This window comes from Gopherus flavomarginatus, chromosome 12 (genome assembly GCF_025201925.1).
Source record: "Gopherus flavomarginatus isolate rGopFla2 chromosome 12, rGopFla2.mat.asm, whole genome shotgun sequence".
Lineage (NCBI taxonomy): Eukaryota > Metazoa > Chordata > Testudines > Testudinidae > Gopherus > Gopherus flavomarginatus.
In genome coordinates this window covers 17,553,457-17,567,371 of record NC_066628.1, presented here as the reverse complement: position 1 = coordinate 17,567,371, position 13,915 = coordinate 17,553,457, and positions in this window count along the sequence as shown.

Genomic DNA, 13,915 nt, shown 5'->3' with positions numbered 1-13,915 from the left:
ATTTTTCTTTAGCTGGTTGGTTGGTGGTTTGATTTGTTTCTTTGTTCCAGGTGGTTTTGGAGGTGGAATGACCCAGGGACACAGTGAGTATTTGGTTCCACAGGAGTGCCCATATATCATCTCTTTGATGGTTTTTTTCTGAGCGCACTGAAGGTTTGCTCCTCACAATGATACAAGGGTGCAAAAGAGATTTCTGCATGGTTGAATTCCTGCTTAAATGTTTATGTTTATATTGTTGGGGTATTATTGTATTATTAATGATGTGTTGGAGAACAAAGAACCTCAGGGAGGCATGTTTTTATCGTTTTAACTTAAACAATTATTTTAAAGCTGTGTCATTGGTGCTGTGGTGGAAAGACTGTTCTGAAGAGAAAATTTTTCCAGTGTCTCCTAAAGAAATATGACTCTGGATAATGAGGCCAAAATTGCATCCCATTCAAGTTACTGAGGTCTAGCCATGACTTCAAGGAGATCAGGTTTTGGCCAATAGCCAGTACACACAAGGATCCAGATTTGCGTGACAGCACCCTGGAAAAAGTGAGGGTGACAGAGATGTAAGGGTCACATTTTCCAACTCAGCTAGACCACCACCAGTGCAGAGTAGATCCACCGACATCACCACTATAATACTGATGATATTCTGGCCCAAAGTCTCTGGGCTACACTCAGTAGTAATATAAACACTGGGGTAAGTAACTTGTCTGGGGTCATTTTGTTCTAACCTTGGTGTAAGTGGAAAAGTGCCATCACATGCACTGATTTGGTGTTCCATATGCCATCCAGTATATATGTAATAGCATGTGATTAGATAGACAGAGAGACCAGATAGGCCCATAAGAACAGCCATACTGGGTCACACCAAAGGTCCATCAAGTCCAGTATCCTGTCCTCTGACATTGGCCAATGGCAGGTGCCTCAAAGGGAATGAACAGATAGGTTATCATCAAGTCATCCATGCCCTGTCACCCAATCCCAGTTTCTGGCAAACAGAGGCTAGGGACACCATTCCTGCCCATCCTGCCTAATAGCAATTGATGGACCTATCTTCCATTAACCTATCTAGCTCCCTTTTGAACCCTGTTATAGAATTGGCCTTCACAACACTGTCTGGCAAGGAGTTCCAGAGATTGACAGTGCATTGCATGAAAAAATACTTTCTTGTGTTTGTTTTAAACCTGCTACCTATTAATTTCATTTGGTGGCCCCTTGTTCTTGTATTATGAGCAGGAGTAAATAACACTTTCTTATTTACTTTCTCTATAACAGTCATGATTTTATAGACCTCTATCATATCTCTCCTCAGTCACCTCTTTTCCAAGCTGAAAATTCCCAGTCTTATTAATCTCTCCTCATACGGAAGCTGTTCTATACCCTTAATCATTTTTGTTGCCCTTTTCTGAACCTTTTCCAATTCCAATATATCTTTTTTGAGATTGGGCAACCACATCTGCACGCAGAATTCAAGGTGTGGGTGGAGCATGGATTTATATAGAGGCAATATGATATTTTCTGTCTTATTATCTATCCCTTCCTTGATGATTCCCAACATTCTCTTGGCTTTTTTGACTGCTGCTGCACATTGAGTGGATGATTTCAGAGAACTATCCACAATGACTCCAAGATCTCTTTCTTGAGTGGTTACAGCTAATTTAGACCCAATCGTTGTATGTATATACTTAGGATTATGTTTTCCAAAGAATTCGTTTGCATTTATCAACATGAAATTTCATCTGCCATTTTGTTGCCTAGTCACTCAGTTTTGTGAAATCCTTTTGTAGCTCTTCACAGTCTGCAAGAGACTTAACTATCTTGAGTAGTTTTGTATCATCTGTAAATTTTGCCACCTCACTGTTTACCCCTTTTTCCAAATCGTTTATGAATATGTTATATAGGACTGGGCCCAGTACAGATCCCTGGGGGACACCACTGTTTACCTCTCTCCATTCTGAAAACTGATCATTAAATTTCTACCCTTTGTTTCCTATCTTTTAACCAGTTACCAATCCATGAGAGAACTTTCCCTCTTATCTTATGACTGCTTATTTTGCTTAAGAGCCTTTGGTGAGGGACCTTGTCAAAGGCTTTCTGAAAATCAAAATACACTATATCCACTGGATCTCCTTTGTCCGCATGCTTGTTGACCCCTTCAAAGAATTCTAGTAGATTGGTGAAGCATGATTTCCCTTTACAAAACATACTGACTGTTTCCCAACAAATTTTGTTCATCTATGTGTCCAACAATTTTGTTCTTTATGATAGTTTCAACCAATTTGCCCAGTAATGAAGAGAGGCTTACCTGCCTGTAGTTGTCAGGGTGATCTCTGGAACCCTTTTTAAAAATTGGTGTTACATTAGCTATCCTCCAGTCATTTGGTACAGAAGCTGATTTAAATGATAGGTTACAAATGAAAGTTAGAAACCCTGCAATTTCACATTTGAGTTCCTTCAGAACTCTTGGGTGAATACCATCAGGTCCTGCAGATACATTACTGTTTAGTTTATCAATTTGTTCCAAAGTCTCCTCTAATGACACCTCAATTTGGGACAGTTCCTCAGATCTGTCACCCAAAAAGAATGGCTCAGGTTTGGGAATCTCCCTCACATTCCCTAGGACCATTCCCTGTCCTAACACACAACCTCCTTTTGTCATAAAGATGGATTTTTATTTGATTGTGAATTATGTTAGCTAACTAGCTAGCTAGATAGGTAGATAGATAATTTATGAACATTAATGTGTATCTTTTCCTTTTAATGATTGTCTATGTCCAGATCATGATTGTCCTATAAGTAGTCCTTATTAAATGTTATTTAGTAAAGATTTTTATGACTATATCTTACACCATCGCTCATTTGCAAACAACTTATCAAAAGTACTCATTGTTTGAACTTTTAGCAGTTTTGACTCGATACATTTTTAATATGATATCTTTCGCTTCTCTGAATAAATGAAAGAATCACACTTGGGATCCTTAAAAATCAAGGAGTCAGTCCTCAGCAGGTATACATGGTTCTAGCTCCACTGAAGTCAATAGAAATCTGAGAATTTACATCTCTTCCTGGACACCATGGTGCAAATAAGTGATGGTCACATTAACACCACCGTTTATCGAAAACCTACCCACCGCTATGCCTACCTTCATGCCTCCAGCTTCCATCCCGGGCAAATCACATGATCCATTGTCTACAGCCAAGCACTGAGGTACAATCGCATCTGCTCTAACCCCTCAGACAGAGACCAACACCTACAAAATCTCCACCAAGCATTCTCAAAACTACAATACTCGCATGAGGAAATAAAGAAACAGATCAACAGAGCCAGATCTGTACCCAGAAGCCTCCTACTGCAAAACAAACCCAAAGAAGAAACCAACAGGAGTCCACTGGCCATCACATACAGTCCCCAGCTAAAGCCCCTCCAATGCATCATCAGGGATCTACAACCCATCCTGGACAATGATCCCACACTTTCTCAGGCCTTGGGTGGCAGGCCAGTCCTCGCCCACAGGCAATCTGCCAACCTGAAACATATTCTCACCAGTAACTGCACACCACACCATAGTATCTCTAGCTCAGGAACCAATCCATGCAACAAACCTCGATGCCAACTCTGCCGACATATCTACACCAGCGACACCATCACAGGACCTAACCAGATGAGCCATATCATCACCGGTTCATTCACCTGCACGTCCACCAATGTAATATATGCCATCATATGCCAGCAATGCCCCTCTAATGTACATCGGCCAAACTGGACAGTCGCTAAGGAAAAGGATAAACGGCCACAAATCAGATATTAGGAAAGGCAATATACAAAAACCTGTAGGAGAACACTTCAACCTCCCTGGCCACACTATAGCAGACCTTAAGATGACCATCCTGCAGCAAAAAAACTTCAGGATCAGACTTCAAAGAGAAACTGCTGAGCTTTAGTTCATCTGCAAATTTGACACTATCAGCTCAGGATTAAACAAAGACTGTGAATGGTTTGCCAACTACAAAACCAGTTTCTTCTCCCTTGGTTTTCACACCTCAACTGCTAGAACAGGGCCTCATCCTCCCTGATCGAACTAACCTCATTATCTCTAGCCTGCCTGCATATATATACCTGCCCCTGGAAATTTCCACTAAATGCATCTGACGAAGTGGGTATTCATCCACGAAAGCTCATGCTCCAAAACGTCTGTTAGTCTGTAAGGTGCCACAGGATTCTTTGCTGCTTTTACATCAGCTGAGGATCTGCACTGAACAAAACTCACTTCCTTTGAATATTCTGTACAAAGGTCCTGATTCCACAAACCGCTTCAGCACATTCTTAACATTAAACACATGAGTAGGCCCACTGAAGATTTAAAGATAAAGCCATGTTTAAATCCCTGTTGTATATGGGTTAGGATTATGGATAGAACTTAAGGCTAATACCAAACAGATGTCAGACTCTGACACTTCCGCAGTTTCTCTCCTTTCTAAGTCAAACAAAGCCCTACAATTGATGCATTGAAATTATTCTCCCCTTCTGGAGTCTGGAGTATTAATGTAAAATAACAAGTTAATCTCAAAGCCAGAATCTCTGGACCTTCTTCTCCAGACTCACTAGTCCATAATGTCCCTTCATCACCAACTTCTTCCTCCTGGAGGGAATGCTCACCAGCATGCTCATCCCCAAGATATTGACCAATATGGTGAATTTCCTTCTCTAGCTGCCATGCTCAGGCCTACTTCCTCTTCCTGGTGGGCTCCACGGAGTTTTTCTTCCTTGCTGTCATGTCCTTTGACCACTCTGCGATTATCAGATACCCATTGCAATATGCCACCATTGAGATCACTCCTGTCTCCCTCTTGGTGGTGGCTGTCTAATGGACATGGGGGTTCTTGGCCTTGATTCTACCCACTCTCTGGGTGGATTGACTTCCATATTGTGGTCTCAATCTAACTAACCATTTTTTTCTGCTACCTGGTGCCACTCTCAATCTCTCCTGCTTCAACACAGCCCTCTCATGGACAGTCCAAATACATTAAGTCAGTTATTCCTTTAAGGGAATAATATATCAGCTTATTATTTTAAATAGTTATGCAGACACTTCAATTTAAACAAACTGGATTAGATAAAACAATAAAATAAATTTATTAACTACAAAGAGATAGATTTGAAGTGAGTACCAGTAATGAGGTATAAAAGAAATGGATACAAGAAAAATAAAGATAATATGCTGCCTAACTTAACAAACTTTATTACATTCAAAGCAAAGTTTTCTCCTCACATGCTTCCAGCAGTTTGACTGACCAAACCCCTTAAGTCAAGGTCCATCCTCCAGAGTCCAACAACAGCTTTCTTTATTTCCTTAGATGCAGTGAATGCTATGGACAGGGAGAGAGAGAGAGAGAGAGCAGTGTCTTGGGGTGTCTGACGCTTCTTTTTATAGTTCTGTCCCCTTTTTGAGAAGCATTTCCATCCAGGAGCAAGGCAACAGGCAGTCTTTGTGGAAGGGAACTCCATGCTGTTTCTTTGCTAAAGTGTAGAATTTTGCCTCTGTTCCCTTTTTTGCCAAAGCATGGCCACTTAGCAGATAATGGCCCATCAACCTTGTTGACACCTGGCTGAGGCGTTGGCTTATTCTTTGTCTTTGAGGAACTGGTTTGTCCACTCCTGAGGCTTATATAGAAAACATACTTTAAGACATGAGCTCATCTTTTGTTTATAACTTCACATATAACGCTGCTACATACATTTTGTCATGATATTACTGGTCAACAAACTATGAGTTTTTAAATGATACCTCTTCTATGCTTGTAATTTTTCAGTTTTTCTTTAAAAAAATGAAATATGAAAAAAGAAACATTTTGGCTGAAAATTTAATTTAATAGTTTTTGGCAATTTTCAGACTAAAATGTTCAGTTTTAGAAAAAGTCAAAATTTTCATAAAGAACAAATATTTTCAACCACCTCGGTTTTAACCCCTTCCTCTTTGTTGTATTTATCCTCCACCAACCCCTATAAGGCAGGGCCGTGCTGTTATACCCATGTTATAGATGGGAACTGAGGCCCAGAGAGTGATGTGCCCAAGATAACACAGGAAATTTGTGGCAAAGCAGGGAAATGAGCTGGGTCTCCCAGATTACAGGTTAGCATCCGAATGAATGGATATCCTTCCTCAGTCATTGCAACATGACTAAAGGACTGGGACTCAGTACACCTGAGCTCTGTTCTTCTGAGCAGCTGTGTGACCTCAGACCAGTCATTTCCCCTCTCTGTGCAATCTGGAAAATGTGACTGATGATACCGACCCTGCTTGATAAATCACTTTGAGATAGACATCTACATTTTACTGTTGTCTACATGTACATGGTGACCAGACAGAGAGCACAGAAGAATACTTGAAGAGTAAAGTTGAGTGGGAAACGGGTTTCCTGTAGGGCAAGACTTGTCAAGATTTTGAGAGAGACAAGGTAGGTGAGGTAACATCTTTTATTGGAGCAATTTCTGCTGGTGGAAGGCATAAGCTTTCACACTTCTCAGAGCTCTCTTCCTTGGGTCTTAGAGAAGAGAACCAGAGTGTCCAAGCTAAACACAAGAGAGGATATATTGTTACACTAATGAGATCACACATGTTGTAGGAAACCACTTAAAATGAAGTGGATAATTAACATGAAGTAGGTGATTAACACTGCAGAGTACACATCATGGATGCAGACTCCAAAGGAGCTACAGCCTATTTACACAAGCTGGGCAACTAATATGAATTACAGGTTTTCAAAATGTCATGCAGTGTTGCATCTGCAGCCCAATGAGCCTTTTAATTTAGTGCTGTTTGCAGTAAGAGGAAAAACAATGTAAATGTTGAGAAAGAAAGAAAGAAAGAAAGAAAGAAAGAAAGAAAGAAAGAAAGAAAGAAAGAAAGAAAGAAAGAAAGAAAGAAAGAAAGAAAGGAAGAGATTCTGGGCCATTCATCCCAACAGAGGCTGAAGATCAGATACAGAAAATCTTAGCAACACTGAATTCCTCCAAAGTTCTATCCTGAGTAGAAATGAATCTCTCCATCGCCATTAAAAGTTTCACTTGTAATTAATCCCAAGGGGCAAAGAGCTAAGAAACTGCAGACAGGTTAGGAACTTTGGAATCAGTTTCAGATCAGGTTCACATGAAAAGTATAGAAATTTGAATTTCCGTGGTGGGCCAGATCCCCAGCTGGTGTAAACCAGTATATCTCCATTCAAATCACAGGACCAGATTCCCAGCTGGAGTAAATAGTCCCAACTACTCTGAAGTCAATTGAACTGTATAATTTTCCACTGAGTTTGTACCTGGCCCTTAGTTTTTAGTCTTTGCCTCTGAGTACCTTCTAGTAATCTGTTTGAAGCAACTGGGTCAGTCTGAGCAGCAGTTATCTCTGGTGGCTGCATCCCAGGAGATGCTGATGCAATGCAAGAGACAAAAATATCTCTGTTCTCCCAGAGGTAATTATGTGGGATTAATGAAGGAAGAGGGTATTTTAGGCCAACTGAGGCTCTGGTGCCACTGGGTTCTTAGCTCTTGCACGTTACATGTCTGTGCTATATATTTTATTACTGAAAACATCTTGGGGGTACCCTTTCAGACTCTGTCCTGCTTTGTTTTTAGCCAAGGGTTCTTCCAGGGTTGCTGCCACCATGAGAGATCCAGGGTAGAGGCTGCTTCACATCTGTGGGGTTACGATCAGCTAGTGCAGGTTGTCAGGGTGATTTGCTCCAGAGGTGAGATCAGAGCTGGGCTCACAGCCCTGGAGACTAGATTCAGCTGTTAAACCCCAGAGCAGGGAAATTCTGGGCTGTGACCATATCTGAAGCCTGCACTAGCTGGAATCATCTCTAGAGTTGGAAGGGGCTTTCAGTCCCTGGTCCCATTTAGTCCATTACCTCTCAGCCAAGCCTACCCTGGGAGGGAAGCAGGGAGCGCCCATCTGTGGAATAGATCCTGATCTGCTAAGAACTGCAGAGAGAGCCAGCAACTCAGGACATAGAGCAAGGGGACAGCAAAGGGCTGCTGGATAATCTCGCTATCTCTAGCTTGCTTGCTCACACACATATATATACCTGCCCCTGGATATTTCCATTACATGCATCTGAGGAAGTGGGTATTCACCCACGAAAGCTCATGCTCCAAAACGTCTGTTAGTCTATAAGGTGCCACAGGATTCTTTGCTGCTTTTACAGATCCAGACTAACACGGCTACCCTCTGATAATGGATAACACAGTGATAGATAGATAGATAGATAGATAGATAGATAGATAGATAGATAGATAATGTCCAAATAATTCTGATGACTGCGAATCGACCGCATCACAAGCTGAGACAAATTCCACAAAGACCACCAAAGTAAGTTTGGTATTTCAATTACATATTTTGGGCTATTAGCATTTAAGATTTACAATCTGAACTGTTAAGTCTGGTCTACACTACTGTGCTAACTCAATCCGAGATACTCTACCTATGTTACATAAACAATGTAACTTCAATCAACGTAGCTTAGATCCACTTACCACGGTGTCCACACTACGCTATGTCAAAGAGAGACGCTCTCCCCTCGACGTATCTTCCACCTCTTGTTGAGGTGGATTACCGAAGTCGATGGAAAAATGGTTTCCCATTGATGTTCTGTGTCTTCACCAGACCCGATACATCGATGCAGAGTGAGGGGTGAAAGGGCTCTTACATAGCTGTGTCTTTGGCTTCTAGATACTACAGTGGTAGGGAAATGGAGATAGAAAAATAATGATCAAAGAATCCTGGTGCTGGAAAATCAAATACATCTCAAGTTGGGGAAAAATCCACAGAGAGCAGCACAGTTAATTCACTATTTCAATTAAATATAGTTGTGGTTTAAGATACAGATCAAATGTAAGACACTAAACATAAATTAGCATTTGGACCCTTTAAGGCTTTAGCTATCAGTTAAGTCAGAGAGCTAGAGCCAGTCAGAGAAAAAATCAGTGTAAAATTTTGACTTTGCATCAGATACCCAAAATCAGTAAAATAATAAGGATTTGGCAACCAAACGTATTTGTTTATAGCAAAAAACTAGTGTAAAGTGAAAATGTTAGTTGCCAACAAAAGAAAATTGTGGTTTTCAGTTTAAAAAATTTGTTTCAAATATAGCAGAAATTTTACCTGGACATTTTTAAAAAACAAAAATGGGTAGGAAATCTCTGACCGCCCCTAATTGGAAATTGAGCTTTAAACAAAGTTGGGAACCATTATTCTTATATTTAATAATACAGCTATTTCAAACCTGTTTCTTCTGTTACAACTGTGTTTATTTCTATTTCAAAGGAATAGTTATGGAAAGGTAAAAAACCAGCACAGCAGCAAAAACAGGATAGCAGCAAAGCCTGCAGATTGTGTTTTGTACACTCTAGCACCTGTAAACTGTAAACTCAGAGTCAGCTTTGCACCAGCCACCTGAAGCCTGTCTATCTCAACCCTGCCCAAAGACACAGAGGAAATGAAGGGGAGAGCATCAAGACCTCCCGCTCTAGCCCCATATCCTCTGTCCCACACTGCTGCCATCTGAACACCAAAGCTGTAAACAGGTGCACAGAACATACACATAGTAAAACACAGCCCCTCCCTAACCAAGATCATGGTCCTAGTAGACAAGGCAGAGAAAGTGGGGGAGAGGAAACAGAGGCACAGAAAGGGGAAGCGACTTGCTCAAAGTCACTCAGAAGGTCAGTGGCAAAGACAGGAACATAACCCAGGTCTCCTGATTGCCACTGAGCTGCACAGTGCAGACATGAAGGCAGAGAGGGAAATGATAAACCATAGCAGTAACAAAGGGATGCTCCTGTCCCATCATTATACAGAGACACAAGTGCAGCAGATATCAGGGGCCATGAATCAATCTGTAAGCAGGTAGCAGGACGTATCTGCACAGAACTCAGTGTGGAATCATCACAGATGAGCTGGGGCTCAGGCCACTGGGTATGTCTGTGTCTTGTTTCCCTGGGAAGAGGGGATCAGGTTGTGCTGCTGCTTTAGAAGTTTAGTTTCCTGTCCAAGTTGTTAGCCTGCTGTTTGTCCTAAGAAGCAGGGGTGGCTCCAGGCACCAGCATGCCAAACGCATGCCTGGGGCAGCAACCATGGGGGGCCCTCTGCTGGTTGCCGCAAAGACAGCAGACAGATTGCCTTCGGCGGCATGCCTGCGGAGGGTCCGCTGTTCCCTCGGCTTCCTCAGACCTCTCGCAGGCAAGTCACCAAAGAGAGCCTGCCTACCGTGCTTGGGGTGGCAAAATATCTAGAGCCGCCCCTGCAAGGAAGATATGACTAGAAGGGACCTGGGTCACTGAGTCCAATCCCTTGCTCTCATTGGCAACTCAGTCATATAATCCCCATCCTAAACTGACACAGCTCAGTGTTATCACCAGTTAGGTTGTTAATCCACAATGGCTCCTATTGGGATGCTGCTCTATATTGTCCCTGCTCCGATGGGGACAAACTTTCTTCTCATTTCCAAGCTAAATTTACTCCTGGACAATTTATCCCCATTCCTTCTTGTGCCAACATTCTCCTTTAGCATCAGTAGCTCTGCTCCCTTCCTCGTATTTACTCCCTTGATGTGTTTATAGAGAGTGATCATAACTCCTTTCAGCCGGAATTTTGCTCAGTTAATCAGCCAAACTCTTTTAGGCTACATCTACTCAGCAAGCTAGGGCTGTGATTCCCCAGCTTGCATGGACGTACTCATGTGCTAGCTTTGTGAGCATAAATAGCAGTGTACCTGCGGTAGCCATGCAGAATACAAAGCCGCCTGAACTCTGGTGCTATGTACTGTATTCAGTACAGTTTCCCCTTCTGCCATGGCTATACTATTTTCAGACTTGTGCTAGTCATCCTCGAGATATTGCAAGTAGTATATGTGATCTGGGAATCACTTCCCTAGCTCGTAGTTTGGATGTAGCCTAAACTAGCTCTCTATTGTCGCAATAGGATGACCATCATTTCTAAGACTGTTGGATTTGGATTGTAACTTGATCCATAATTACACTGCTTTTTATCAAGCTACTTCTTGGATCATATCCTCAGATGGAGGCAACGGACGCCACCCATTGACTGTAAGGGAGCTGTGGCAATTTACACTGGTGTGACAATGCTCCTCACTAGTGGTGTGATTGTGACAGATGAGGAGATGAGAGAACATTAGCCTGACCAGTGCCCTTGCCCTTCTTTCCACAGACAGTCCATGATGTACTGAGAAAAAAAATGTCCAACCGAACCACCGTGACCGAGTTCGTTCTCCTGGGGGTTCTCTGAGGTTCAGAAGCTGCAGATTTTACACTCTGTGGTGTTTTTAGGGATTCACCTGGCAGCCCTGGTGGGAAATCTCGTTATCATCCTTGTAGTGGTCGACCACCACCTTCACAACCCCAGGTACTTCTTCCTGATGAATTTGTCCATACCTGACCTCGGTTCCATCTCCGTCACAGTCCCGAAGTCCATGGCAAACTCCCTGTTGAACACCAGATCGATTTCTTATTCTGGGTGCGTTGTCCAAGTCTTTCTCTTCAGTTTCTTTACTGCGACTGACTTTGCTTTTCTCACCATCATGGTTTACGACTGGTACATTGCCATCTGCCAACCACTGCACTATGAGACTATAATGAACAGGGGAGCTTGTGTCCAAATGGCAGCCAGTGCCTGGATCAGTGGAATTCCCATTTCTACTATGCAGACTGGGAACATATTTGCATTACCTTTTTGGGGTGGTAACAAGGTGGATCAGTTCTTCTGTGAAATCCCCCAACTGCTCAAGATCACTTGCAATGACACATACCTCAGTGAAGTTGTTATTACTTCTTTTCTCTTTTTCTTAGGCTTATGTTGCTTTGCTTTTATAATTGTGTCATATGTTCAGATCTTCAAAACCGTGCTGAGAATCCCCTCTGAGCAGGGCCGGAATAAAGCCTTCTCCACTTGCCTCCCTCACCTCACTGTGGTCTCCTTGTTATTTGCACTGCCACCTTTGCCTACATGAAACCCACCTCCAGCTCATTATCAGGTCTGGATGTCACAGTGGCTGTTCTTTATTCTGTGATGGCTCCAGTGATGAATCCAGCCATCTACAGCATGAGGAACAAGGAGATAAAATGTGCCCTGAGGAAACTAACTGAGGGGAAGTTATCCAAAAAGAATAAAATTTCCAGATTTCTCCCATGACTATGTTTTCATTCTGTGCTTCTTTACAGATATAATCAACTGATGACATTATTGTCTCCATGGGAATGTGATGTTCAGGCTTTTTATGCAAAAATGTTGTGTTCACGGTAGTAATAATGCAGACTAAGTTCACTGAAGTTAGTGGAGTTACTCTACTGTGATTAAGATAAGAATCTATCTATCTATCTATCTAAATTATGAGGGCATTTAATTCATTTCTGCATTTTCTTGTTAGAATCGTGAGTTAGCTGAACTCGACCTTCTGGACAAGCACGAGCTGTCACTGGAAAACATTAACTCTGTGTTAATAATGTTTTTTGCCATTTTATTTCCTAGTTTTTCAACAAAAAGGAAGCTTGTTGATTGGAGTTAGTGGTCACTGTGGCAGCTGTAGGTGGCCGTGGATATGGATGATGAGTGAAGTAAAAGGATCTTTCAAGAATCATCACATTTTTCTAGAAAGGAGCTGTAATCTGTGCACTACTTGGTCATTCTGGGTTCCTCTCAGCTTCACACCCTGAGCGGCGACGCTTCCCCAGACCCTGGCACACATCGGGAGGGGTAATTAGGGAGAGGCTCAGTTCCCCCTCCTGTCAAAAGGGAAGGAGAAAGCCCTCAAGATCACAAAAGAGGGAGAGGGAAGGGTATCCGATACCATAGATGTATCGCAAACCCCCTGCTACTGGCACACACAAGGGAGGTGAATGTGGGGCTGTCAGGCTCCCTGCCCCTGGTTCTAGTTCTGGATCCAGCAGGGTAGGAGATAGGCACACAGGTACAGAGAGCACTTGTCAGGGTTTCTTCCCCACTCTGAACTTTAGGGTACAGATGTGGGGACCTGCATGGACACTTCTAAGCTTAATTACTAGCTTGGATCTGGTATCGCTGCCACCATCCAGAATTTCAGAGTCTGGAGCACTCCCTATCCCCCTAAAACTTTCCCCTCCCTGGGTAGCCTTGAGGGACTTCACCAGTTCCCCGGTGAACACAGATCCAAACCCCTTGGATCTTAAAACAAGGAGAAATTAACCATCTCCGCTCCTTTCCCCCCACCAATCCCTGGTGAGTCCAGATCCAATCCCTTTGGATCTAAAAAAAATACAGGGAAAAATCAATCAGGTATTAAGAAAAAAGGCTTTTAATTAAAGAAAAGAAAGATAAATGAAAACCCCCTAGGAGATATTAGCATACCAGCTACTCTCACAGACAACAGATTCAAAACACAGAGGATGTTCCCCTGGGTACAAATTTAGTTACACAAAGAAAAAATACCCACGTACCCAATTTTTGATAATTCCCTTAATGGTACCAAGACAAGTTACAAAGAAAATAAACATAAACCTATTTATCCCTTTCTAAAACTTACTACTCTGAAAGAGGCTGGTTCCTTGATCTTTTCACTCCGGCTGAAAACAAACTCTAAACAAAGGAAAAACTTCCCTCCTTCCTTTTGAAACATCTTGTTCCTCCATTGGTTCCTCTGGTCAGGTGTTAGCTAGGCTAGGTGAACTTTTTAACCTTGTACAGGTAAAAGAGGCATTAACCCTTAACCATCTGTTTATGACAGCGCTGATGGAAAAACAGCTCGGTGTTGTGCTCGCTTTATTGTTCACGCTGCAAAACTGGACCTAACAGGAAAGTGAGACTTTGCATTGGGGAGGGGAGAGAACATAGAGCCCTCTGAAGATTGAAAGAGTTAGGACATCACACCCCTCTGTTCTCCC